This window comes from Lissotriton vulgaris, chromosome 10 (assembly GCF_964263255.1).
Source record: "Lissotriton vulgaris chromosome 10, aLisVul1.2, whole genome shotgun sequence".
Classification (NCBI taxonomy): domain Eukaryota; kingdom Metazoa; phylum Chordata; class Amphibia; order Caudata; family Salamandridae; genus Lissotriton; species Lissotriton vulgaris.
This window is the reverse complement of record NC_141698.1, coordinates 987,140,465-987,152,878: the sequence shown is the minus strand read 5'-3', so window position 1 is coordinate 987,152,878 and position 12,414 is coordinate 987,140,465. Positions and strand designations below refer to the sequence as shown.

General features: G+C 44.2%; 1 pseudogene; it reads left to right on the top strand.

Moving 5' to 3' along the window:
* The first annotated feature begins 11,276 nt into the window (after positions 1-11,276).
* On the top strand, positions 11,277-12,043 carry LOC147689112 (casein kinase II subunit beta-like; annotated as a pseudogene).
* Positions 12,044-12,414: the final 371 nt, after the last annotated feature.

Genomic DNA, 12,414 nt, shown 5'->3' with positions numbered 1-12,414 from the left:
GTTTAAAAATATACAGTTCACACCCCAGTGGGGAGGTGCAACATAACAATGGCTTGGGCAGCAGGCATTTTTAGTCAATTCTAGTGTTATAAGTCCCACTGCTGAGCACCAGAAACCACTGGCTCAATTGAAGCATTGATTATGCTGAAACACATTGGCAAGATATGGAGATGATAATTAACAAATAAATATAGTACTTCCATAACCCCAGGTGTGAGTGCTTATTTTTTGCCACACAAGAATGGCAAAGCAAATATTGGATTAAATTACACGTGGAGGAGCGCTTAACCCCTGGCAGTGTTTTGGCGATAACTGCACGTGGGGAGTGGTGAAAGGATTGTTTGTTCACCAGTAATCAATCCAAGATCTAAAGTGAACTTATGTCCGAAGGCGTACCTGCACTTTTAACCACACTAATTTGATAATTATGGAGAAACAGGAAACCAAGGATTTGCCTTAAAGGATCAGAAGACATGGAGCACAAATCGGCTCAAAATGAGGCAGAGGAAAGTTATTCTGATCTAGTTAAGTCTCCTGCAGTCCTTTGAATATTCATATTTTGAGCCTTGGCTGAGGTATATCTGGGGAGGGGCGGCCTATACCTCTATAGGATTAATAACTTTGAGAATTTTCTATGGGCAAAGGTGTTCACATTAGTACAGTACGATATAAAATACAATACTTATTTCCAAATGTATCATAACTGGAACAAACTTGTTGTCAGAATGTGATGCAGAACTCCTCTTTTTAGAAATAACAGACAGGAAGAGCTTACAAACATTTTAAAAAGAGGATTAATAATTAATGTTCAAGCTACACAACAGCTGAAGATGTTGCAAAAATTCTCAAGGGATTAACTATACACATAGTGGGAAGCTGCCTTTCCTTAAAAAGGGTGTACACACAGGAAAGGCATCCAGAGGTTTACGAATTTTAATGATACCATAATATGACAATTCTGATCGAGCACTGCTTGAATATTAGGCACACAATAAAACCTCTTGCTCAAAGAACATCCTGGAAATCTTAATTAAATATGCATGAAGGGATCAAAGCGAACATTCTGAATTATATAAATGCAATAGACTGGTTAAAACAGCAAGAGAGAACCAGGAAGAAATTGAAAATATTAAAATGGAGATGAGTAAGAGACAGGATAAATAAGAAAACAAAATAAGGTTAAAAATATATATATAATATATATGCAACTGGTTTGATTGTATTTCTAGATACTGAGGAAATGTTAAGACATATCAAGATCGCCACTAAATTACACCGCAAGTCCACAGCACGCAACAATGTTCTTCATGCATGTGGCAACACTAACCAGTTCAAATGGGGTATTCCATATGGGGATTATCCAAGAGCTAGGCATAAATGTAGTAATGAAGAATTCTTTAGAATTGAACTCAAAACAATGATATAGTGATTCAAAGATAGAAGGTATGAATACCAAAAAGAGAGATGAAACTATGCGGCAACATGGGAATATATCAGAATGGAAAGAGTGAAGATCTAATATTAATAACCACATGCCTCTGTCAAGCAAGTAAAATGACAAATATAATTAGGAAACAATGTGGTATGCTTAAAAGTGAAGAAAAAAAAACATAAGCAACTCGATTGGTGAGAGGCCTAAGATCACTACCATATGTACTAACCCCTTCGGTGCATCAGACAGCCGACACCCATCCTACACACCAGCGCTCATATGCTCCCAGACGTCCGCGCATTTGGCACTGGAAGGGAAATCCTTCTAGTGCGGGCACCAGAGTGATTTCCTTTCCCCCCCAACAGCCTCATGAGCTGAGGAAGGGCTTTTCCAGCTCCGGAGTTTGTATCTCTGGTTTCTCTGAAATGAAGAACAGCACGCTGACGTCATTTAAGGGAAACCAAAACTAAAATGAGCTGACAGGCGAATTTCAGTTTCACTTTCTATGTTCTCAAGGGGAGATCTCAGCCCCCCAAACATGTAGACCCTAGTGGATCCCTACTTGGAGATGGCGATCCCTATGCAGGGATCCACCCACTGGGCACCAAAAAGAGGGGAGCAGCCCCTTGGACAAGGGCACTTGCTCCACCCAAATAATTTTGGCAAAGTCGGTCTTTCTGCCCCTCCTAGAGCATGGATTGGGGCAATATCCCCCAATCCCCCCCCCCCGGGGGCAGAAAGCGCACTAGCCACCAGGGATTTTTGTTTTTAGTATATTTTCAGGTGGGGCTGCCCAATATGAGCATTCCAATGCCCCCACCTCTGCCTGGTTTCATAGTCTTTCTGCCCCCCCTGGGTGACAAATAGGGACAATAGCCCACAATCTGCTCCCTGAGGGGCAGAAAGGGCTCTTGCCACCACATATTTTTTTTAGTACATTCCACAGTCTTTTTGTTCCCCCTGGGAGACAAATGAGGCAATAGCCCCCAATCTGCATTGGGGGGGCAAAAAGTCCACTAGGCACAAGGGATTGTTTTTTTTTTATATGCAGGGCTGGGGGCTGCCCGAGACGGGCATGCCAATGTCCCCACCTAATTCCACAGTCTTTCTGCCCCCCCCGGGGGCAGACAGGGGGAATAGCCCCCAGTATGCTTCCTTGGGAGGGCAGAAAATGCAATAGCCCCCAATCTGGCCCCAGGGAGCAGAACGTGCTCTTGCCACCAGGGAAAACCAGATTGTTTGGTGATAGTTAATTTTGCTGTCTCCACAATGCGTTTTGGGCTCGTGCCTGTTGCAGGTACTTGGCCCACCTACGAGTGAGGTACCATGTTTATCGGGAGACCTGGGGGAATGCTGTGTGATAGGAAATTTGTGTCTGCCCCGTGATCCCACAACTTTACCACACAGAAATCTGAAAAGAAATTGCTTTTTTTCAGCAGAATTTCTGGTTTGCAGGGAATTCTGGGTAGGAAAACATTGGGGGGTCCACACAAGCCATACCTCCATGGACTACTGCTAGTGTCTAGTTTTCATAAATGTGTGGGTTTGGTAGGTTTCCCTAGATGGCTGCCGAGCCCGGGCCCAGCACTTTTGTGCCCCCGTTCAAAACCAGGTCGTTTTTTGAAAGGTAATTTTGATATCTCCACAATGTTTCGGGCCCTTCCCTGCCGCAGGCACTAGGCTCACCCACACAATTGAGGTACCACTTTTATCAGAAGACTTTGGAGAATGCGGGATGGGTAGAAATTTGTGGATCCACGCAGATTCCAGAACTTTCCATCACAGAAATGTGAGGAAAATGTTTTGTTTTTTTTTTACAAAGTTTGAGATTTGCAAGGAATTCTGGGCAACAGAACCTGGTGAGAGCCACATGAGTCACCCTATCCTGGTTTACCCTCGGTGTCTAGTTATCAAAAATGAATAGGTGTGCTAGGTTTTCCTGGGTTTTGCCGGAGCTAGGGTTCAAAATCCACAGCTAGGCACTTTGCAAAAAAAGGGTCTGTTCTCACGGTAAAAATGTGGTGTGTCTACGTTGGGCTTTGGCTCGTTTCCTGTCGCGGGCACTATGCCTACCCACACAAGTGAGGTACCATTTTTATTGGGAGACTTTGAGGAATGCAGGGTAAGTGGAAGTTTGGGGATGCAAGCAGATTCCAGAACTTTCCATCACAGAAATTTGAGAAGAATGTGTTTTTTTTTACTAAGTTTGAGGTTTGCAAGAGATTCTGGGTAATAGAACCTCGTGAGAGTCACACATGTCACCGCATCCGGGATTTCCCATGGTGTCTAGTTTAAAAAAATGTGTAGGTTTGCTTGGTTTCCTTAGGTGCCAGCTGAGCTGAGGTACAAAAACCATGGCTAGACAATTTTCCCAAAAAGTTCAGTTTTCTCTAAAAATTTGATGTGTCCACGTTGTGTTGTGGGCTGTTCTCTGTCACGGGCACTAGACCTACCCACACAAGTGAGGTACCATTTTTATCGGGAAACTTTGGGAAATGTGGGGTGTGTGGAAGTTTGTGGATCCACCCGGATTCCAGAAGTTTCCTTCACAAAAATGTGAGGAAAATGTTTTTTAGGAAGTTTGAGGTTTGCAAGGGATTCTGGGTAACAGAACCTGGTGAGAGCCACACAAGTCACCCCATCCTGGATTCCCCTGGGTGTCTAGTTCTACAAATATATAGGTTTTCTAGGTTTCCTTAGGTGCCGGCTGAGCTAAGGTTTAAAATCCACATCTAGGCATTTTGCAAAAAAGGCTCAGTTTTCACTGTAAAAATATGGTGAGTTTGCATTGCATTTTGGATCGTTTCCTTTTGCGGGCACTAGGCCTACCCACACAGGTGAGAAGCCTTTTTTATCGAGAGACTTCAGGAAATGCGGGTGGGTGGAATGTTGTGGATCCACGCATATTCCAGAACTTTCCCACACAAAAATGTGAGGAAAATGTGTTTTTCTTTTTACAAAGTTTGAGGTTTGCAAGGGATTCTGGGTAACAGAACCAGATGAGAGCCACACAAGTCACCCCATCCTGGATTTTATTGGGCAATAGTTTAAAAAAAATATAGGTTTGCTAGGTTTCCCTAGGTTCCGGTTGTGCTATGGTTCAAAATTCACAGCTAGGCATTTTGAAAAAAAGGTTACGTTTTCACTGAAAAAATGTGGTTTGTTCATGTTGTGTTTTGGGCCTTTCCTGTCCCAGCAGTAAGCCTACCCACACAAGCGAGGAACCACTTTTATCATGAGACTTAGGGGAACACAGAACTGTAGAGCAACCATTATTACCTACTGTCTTTCTATGCATTTCTACCTTCCAAATGTAAGACAATGCGTAAAAAAGAAGTCACTTTGAAAAATGTCCTATAATTCAGATGCTTGAATGGTTACCCACAATTTCAGAGATGTGCAAATAATTACTGCTTTTATACTCGAAATTTTGTAGCCTTTTCGGAAATACATAGGTGTCCTTGATACCTATTCTCCACTCTCTATATTTTACCAGATAAATTGCAATATACCAGATACACAATGAAAAATCATTGCAAGATGCAGCTCATTTATTGGCTCTGGGATCCACAGGTTCGTGGTGAAAGTACAAGTCAATCAATCAATCAATCAGTCCATTTATAGAGTGTGCTACTCACCCGTGAGGGTCTCAAGGCGCTGGGGGGAAGGGTGTGTTGCTACTGCTCGGATAGCCAGGTCTTGAGGAGTTTCCTGAAGGTGAGATGGTCCTGGGTCAGTCGTAGGTGTGCGGGGAGGGAGTTCCATGTTTTGGCTGCCAGGTAGGAGAACGATCTTCCTCCGGTGGTGGTTCTGCGAATCCATGGGACGGTGGCGAGGGCGAGGCTGGTGGAGCGGAGCTGGTGGGTGGGGGTGTGGAACGAGAGGCGGCTGTTGAGGTATTCGGGTCCTATATATCCTCACAACCAGAAGTGTCCAGCATACTTAGAAGAAGTTACAGGTGAAAACATTGGCACAAATGGCTGTTTTTTTCAAAACATTTTCAATATTTTTTACTTACAACTGTTCGTTTCCATAAAAAAAAAACCTTGAAGGATCAACACAAATGACCCCTTTTCAGAAATATATAGCTTTCTGGGATCCATTATTTCTTTCACACCCATTTCTACCACTAACTGGAAGGCGGTTGTAAGCACAAAAAGTAGAAAAAATAGGATATGCCCCAGTAAAACTGTATCAAAAATGTTGGTTTACTGACAAAAGTCTGCCTGTCCCTGAAAGCTGGGAAGATAATGATTTCAGCACCACAAACCATTTGTTGATACCATTTACAGGGAAAAAAGACAGACGCTTTCCTCTGCAGCACTTTTTCCCAAATTTTTCCACAAATAAACTAAAGTTAGCTGTATTTTGGCTAATTTCTAGGGGAATCCACAAACCCTGGGTTCCTTTAAAATCCTCATGAATTTGAAAGCCAAAGGACACAAATTTGGTGTGGATACCCCATGTGGACAAAAAGTTACAGGAGCCTAATTGTGAATTTCCCCAAATAGCCAAAAAAGGCTCAGCACTGGGGGAAGCCTAGCAGCTAAACGGTTGAGTCAGTAAGAGACTTGGGGCCAGATGTATGACCTGCCAAATAGCGACTCGCATATTTTGTCGCTTTTGTGACTCGCTATTTGGCATGTACAACTGTGTCTTGGACACTTTGCGATTCCCAATGGGGTCGCTAAATGCGTGGCTCATGGATATTAATGAGCCACGCGTATTTTGCATCCCCATTTTGAATGGCAAACCCTCCCAGGGTTGGTGACCTGCTGGGCTCAGCAGAGCACCAGGTCTGGGTCTGCTTTTAAAAAAAGCAGCTTTTTTTTAAATGCAGCTCGTTTTCTTTTAGGAAAACAGGATGCATTAAAAAAATTATTTGGCATGCATTTGCAAAGGGGAAGGGGTTCCCTGGGCATCCCTTCCCATTTGCGAATGCATTACCACCTACTTGAAGTACGCCCTTTTAAAATACTGAGTTGCAAAACAGTATTTCCCGAGTCACAATTTATTTGCGACTCACAAAATACTGTTTGTGCATGGTCCCATGGTTTTTATCATGTGCAAGCGGGTTTAAGACCCTTTTGCATATGTTAAAAACCATTGTACATCTGGCCCTTACTGATGAAGACTAAATCAATCAAAGATCTTTATTTGATCTTGCAGAAGCAGATCATTAAAGATAAATGATAAAAACAGGTAGTATATAGATATTAAATATGTACAAAAAACATTAAAATATCCACAATATGATTCATTAAAAAGCATCCCCTTGGAGGGGTTCAAAGTGCGTGGATCTAATTTCAGTGACTTAATGGGAAACTGACAACATAAATTACAAATATTCTCACTGTTTAAAGCAGCATATTCCTCCTTGATAAAATTAAATGCAAAACACCAACTTAGAGAAATTTGAAATGCACAGATCAAATTTCAGCGTCATAATTAAAAAACAGCAACTTGGATCTACTGACACAATCAAAGGCACTCAATAGATCTATGAACACCAAATGCATGGAAGAACCCTAGACATATTTATATTTGGCCACTGTAAGAGGAATAATAATGCACTGTTCGATTATACCGAGCACCTTTCTAAACCCATACTATTTTTGGGAGAGGATACTATTTTCATTTAACCAAACAAGGAGACGATCCAATGCAACTCTCCTAATGATTTGGCCATAGAGGCAAGAAGGGAAATTAGACGATAACAGCCAGGATAGTGAGCATTGCCTTTTTTAAAGATGGGGACAATTGCTGAAGTATTCCAGGACAGAGGCTCGCCCACACCACAGACAATGTTAAATACGCAGGTGAGCACAGGGGTCCAAAGCCTTGGGTCGTCCCTGTATAAATCAAGGGGGATGCCATCCGGGTCTGGGTCCTTTTGCAACAGCTGTCCAGAATGGCTTTAAGCACCTCTTCCACTCTAAAATGAAGTTTGACAGAGTAGGAACTAACCAACTGTCACCCGCTACCTGGTAAGTACATTGCTGAAAAGTGCCCTGCCAGACCTCTGCCATATTATGGACAATAGCTTTGTTGGGGGGTGTCGAAGGAGATAAAAGTGACCGCACTACCTTCCAAAAGGCTTGAGAATATTTAAACTGACCTGCACCAACTATTGTCTCCCATTTCGCCTCCTCGATCGCCAACTACCTTTTCTTTAGAGCCAGGGCATAAACATTCTGCTAGCTGCTAATATGCACTGATCCCTGGGAGACTGGTTTAGTGCTCAACACTAGGACTCAATTGCCACTCTATAATCTTTATTGAATCTGGATTTAACATGAGTAGAAGTCTGAGCTATTGGTCTAAGCAACAACCCTTTAATCTGGGTTAAAACATTGATAAAGTTGGTTAGCATGGAATAGGTATGATGTGTTTCCAGTTTACAAGAATTCACCAGCGCCTTACTATAGCGGAGGACCTGGGACATAACAAGCTTCAAATTCATGGAATGCCTTACCACCCTACACCTTGCATCCTTAACAGTTAGTGCTTGACTGTGCATGGGCTTTGGCTTTGGCACTTGAACAGAACCACAAACTGCACTGCAATAGGATTGTGGTCAGTATACATCTGAACAAGAACCTCACTACCTATAATAGGGGGCGACTATGGGAAGTAAAGACATAATCTATTGCAGTCCCAAGCCTCCTCCAATATAAATTGGAATGACTAAACTAGAAGGATTTGGGGCCTCATTTGTTAAATCACAATCAGCCAACAGAGGGAACAGAACACAACCCCTAGCATCCATAGCATTGAAGTCAACTTCCAAAGCAAGAGGGTCAACAATTGTGGGTGATAAGGAGGGCAAAAAACGTAACTTGGCATTAAAGTCACCTTCCAAGAGAAAATTGAAAGGGCTTTTAGCCAATGCCTCATTTTCAGCTAAAAAATCAATTACGGAAAACAGACCATGAAAATAATAAAACTAATTACCCAGCCAGATTACCAGAATTTATTGGTAGGGGGAGAGTGGTCAAATGCACGCCCGGGATATCTGCACTACTGGCACCACGGTTCCCTGGGGCACAAGCACAGTCACTCTCCCTACACCTCTGTCAATCATTGTCTTCCAGCCCTGCAAGAACCACAAGTCTATTATGCGGAGAGAGTAACAGGGACAAGGGGGATCTAAGAGGTTCTTGACCCACAAGGCCAAAAAATGGAGGATGCCAAATGGCTACAAAAACAAATCCCAGCTTCAACATTTTCACTAGGCTGGCTTTAACCCTTCTGGCCCTGGCTAAACCCAAGATCTCATTAACAACCATGGGATTTCTGAAATGTATAACTATAATCTTTCTGTTGTGTTGCTTATCCATGCCACAAATGCCTCCCAGCCATCTTGCAAGAAGAATCTCTATAGAGAAATCCCAATGGGCACGCACATTAATGCACAATAAATGTAATAACTTTGTTTGTAGGACCCCTTGTGGATTCCGAACTGTCGGCAAGAAGACAAGGTACATTTTCCAATACAATTGCATAAGGACATGAAGTGGGAGGAAGATCAATCACAGAAAGTGGAATCAAACTAGAGAATTTCCTTTCAACCTGTTTGTCAGGGAGGGCTTGACCCTCATTGCATTGTGGCAACCTGTTTAAAGCTGATCCACTAATTGTAGCTGGATCATGGCTGATAACAGCCACTCCACCCACGGAGGGAACGGTCTGAGGTGGGTTATGGTACATAGTTAGATGATGGAGCAGCTAGAGCACACTGGGTTTCCTGTTGGCAAACAGGGGTCCTATTAGTGGCCAGATTTACCATCTGGACCACAATAGAGGCAAGACATTCAAAAACAGGGCGTCATTTAGCGTCCAACAATTCACTTAAATGTTTGCTCAAATGCTCCCAAGTGGGACAGGTATGTACACAGGCTCAGTGTCAGCCATCCTATGGGTCACAGGTTTGCCCTTGGGTTCAGAGGTCTTTGTTTTCAGGGTTTTCTTCCTGTATCATTTGGCTATTGGCGAACAAATATTAACAAGTTCATTCTGTTGTACTTCTCCCCCCACCCTGCCAAGCATGCTACTACAGATATACCCCTTATCTGAAGTAGTTACTCTTGCTGGTGGATTAGAAACACGAGCACTGAAAGACCCTAAAGGAGGAGGCTCAAGGGTGTTTGGAAAAACATAACAGAGGTTCTGGGAGGAGAGTGGAAGTGGAGCAAATTCCTCAGGAGTAAGTGAAAGACAACACTCTGCCAGTCTAATTTTGTTGGATACTATATCTACTGCCTGCATCAAACAATTATCAACTTTAGAGTGTGTTCATAGAGGAGGAACAGGGTGAGCCCCAGCGGCACCCTTCCTTTTTCCCATATTAAAACAAGCAGCAGAGCTTCAAAGAGGAAAAAGAAAGAAAACCGCCAGTACTCCAAGGGAAAACAAAACAAAACACACAGTACCTTTAGATGAATGTAGCATAAGGTAACAGATTGCATGAATAAGAGGGGTAGCCCAGCCTATGCCAGGCTATGATGGGCTAAGACGGGCCCATCCTGCATGCACGCTTGGGCCAGTCCCATGCTGTGGGAGATGTCAAGCAGTTTTCCGGACGTTGTCTATTGGCCCCACCTCCAGTGTCCCGAGTATGCTGAGAGACGTAATCCCACCCAAGCAAGGACAAAGAGTGAGATCTAGGTGCTGACAAGTTGCCATGAAAGCGGGCTAGAAGGGTGAGAGAAGTTGGCCTGGTATATGCTGTCCACTATTAAAGTGGGCATCTTGCACCAGATCAAAAACAAACCTTATGGTGATTTAAGAGGCTACAGATAACCTTAGAAAGCTATTTAAGTGGTAGCTGTGGAGAGCAGGCTTCAGGCTTAATCTTGAAGGAATGTTAAGCGGCTTGTTTTACCAGAATGCAACCTTTTAGTATTGGTTCAATGAAAGGAGAACCACACAATAGTTATAAAAATCTGCATTTATTAATATAACACTATCTAGTATGACACAGTATCTCCTACATGGAGATAATCACAAAGCACACAATACTTAAGTACAGAAATGACAGTAAATAGCACTTATACACAGTGTGCCCCGGTGGGGACAAAACCATATTCTAGGAAGTGGTATAAGAACCACGTCTTGAGTCAAGATAATGACGAGAGTATGTAGAATAGGTGGGAACTCAATGGTACCACCCAAGGTGAGTAGATCGGGACCCCAACGAGGACAGGTGCAGTGTGAGAACACGACCGCATGCTCCGTACAATTCTATGGGAAAGTCACGTTTGAGGTTTTAGAGTTTAAGGACCTTTCCCAGGAGACTTCGAAGAAACCCCGTGGAGGATAGCAGGTTCGAGAGCCACCCTACCTGTGGATACCGAGGTACCCAAGTTACCTATCCTAGGGAACCCGGGTGCATAGGTCTGAAGTGGAGTCGGAAACCGCTGTCGAACCCAATGGAGGACTTCGGAGAAGAGCTGCTGCTGGAAGGAAGAAAAGTGTCCATTGGTACCCTAAGGTGAATTCTTGTCGAAGAGTACCTGAAAGCAGAGGGGACAGAGTCTGGGTCACTTAGGAGTGACCAGGGGCTCGGTGGACAAATGCCCATCGATGTCGGGTGCTTCAGGTTGGTTGATAGAGTCCTTGACTCTGAAGCTACAGGACCAGTAGACGTCGAGGGCAAAAAGGATCCAGATACGAGCTGTCCCACAAAGCATGTCGAGTACTGAGGTGACGGTGTCCAGAGGGAGAACAAACAAGCCTTGGCAACGGCAACCCAAGCAGAAGGTCAAGGATGTGCTTGGTTTGGACCAGCAAGGTCAAGGAGACTCACCAAAGGAGAGCACAGAGGCTTCTACGTCCCCTTCCCAGACCCGGGCACCGCCGTGACGGCGCCCCTCGCGGGAGTATAATAAAATGAGCAGCTCTGAAGAAGTGTCCTGGATCTCCTGGTTCTGTGGACTGTGTGGCAATGAATTCTTTTGCGAGGTGGACAAAGACTACATCCAGGACAAGTTCCACTTGACGGGACTGAATGAGCAGGTCCTGCATTACCGCCAGGCCCTAGACATGATCCTAGATCTTGAGCCAGATGAGGAGTTGGAGGATAACCCAAACCAGAGTGACTTGATTGAGCAGGCAGCTGAGATGCTGTATGGCCTCATCCATGCCCGTTACATCCTCACGAACAGAGGCATCGCACAGATGCTTGGGAAGTACCAGCAAGGAGATTTCGGGTACTGTCCCCGTGTCTACTGTGAAAACCAGCCCATGCTTCCAATTAGTCTTTCCGACATCCCTGGAGAGGCCATGGTGAAGCTCTATTGACCCAAATGCATGGACGTGTATACCCCAAAATCTTCCCGCCACCATCACATGGACGGAGCCTACTTCGGACCAGGGTTTCCTCACACGTTGTTCATGGTGCGCCCAGAATACAGGCCCAAAAGGCCAGCTAACCAATTTGTCCCCAGGCTGTATGGGTTCAAGATCCACCCTATGGCGTATCAACTACAGCTCCAGGCGGCCAGCAATTTCAAAAGTCCAGTGAAGACTATTGCTGACTGGCCCGGCGAACGCATGCACCCCCTCCCGCACCTCCTCTCCTTCCAAACACTGCGCAGATCTTTTGAATAATGAAAGACAATGCTAAGGGCTGCCATTAATTTCACTCTCTCCCAATACCTCCGTCAACCATTGTACTCTCTCCCTCCGTGTCCCATAGCCTGGCCAGTTAGAAATCTGAAGTTTGTTTCAGTGTTTGTTTAAATTTAATAAATATTTCCTTATTCTGAAAACAAAAAAACAAAAAACAAAAAACCAATAAGGAGACTCACCAAAGGCAGGGGAGTCAGAGCAAGCCTAGAGAAACCAGAGGAGCCCATGAAAGCAAAGTTGACTCCCAAGTGGACTCACAGGCCAGAAGCAAAGGAGTTGCGGAAAGATCTTGAGTGAGTTCACCAAACAACTGCCCCCAGAGCACTCGGTGCAAGGAGGTCAAAGTTCTT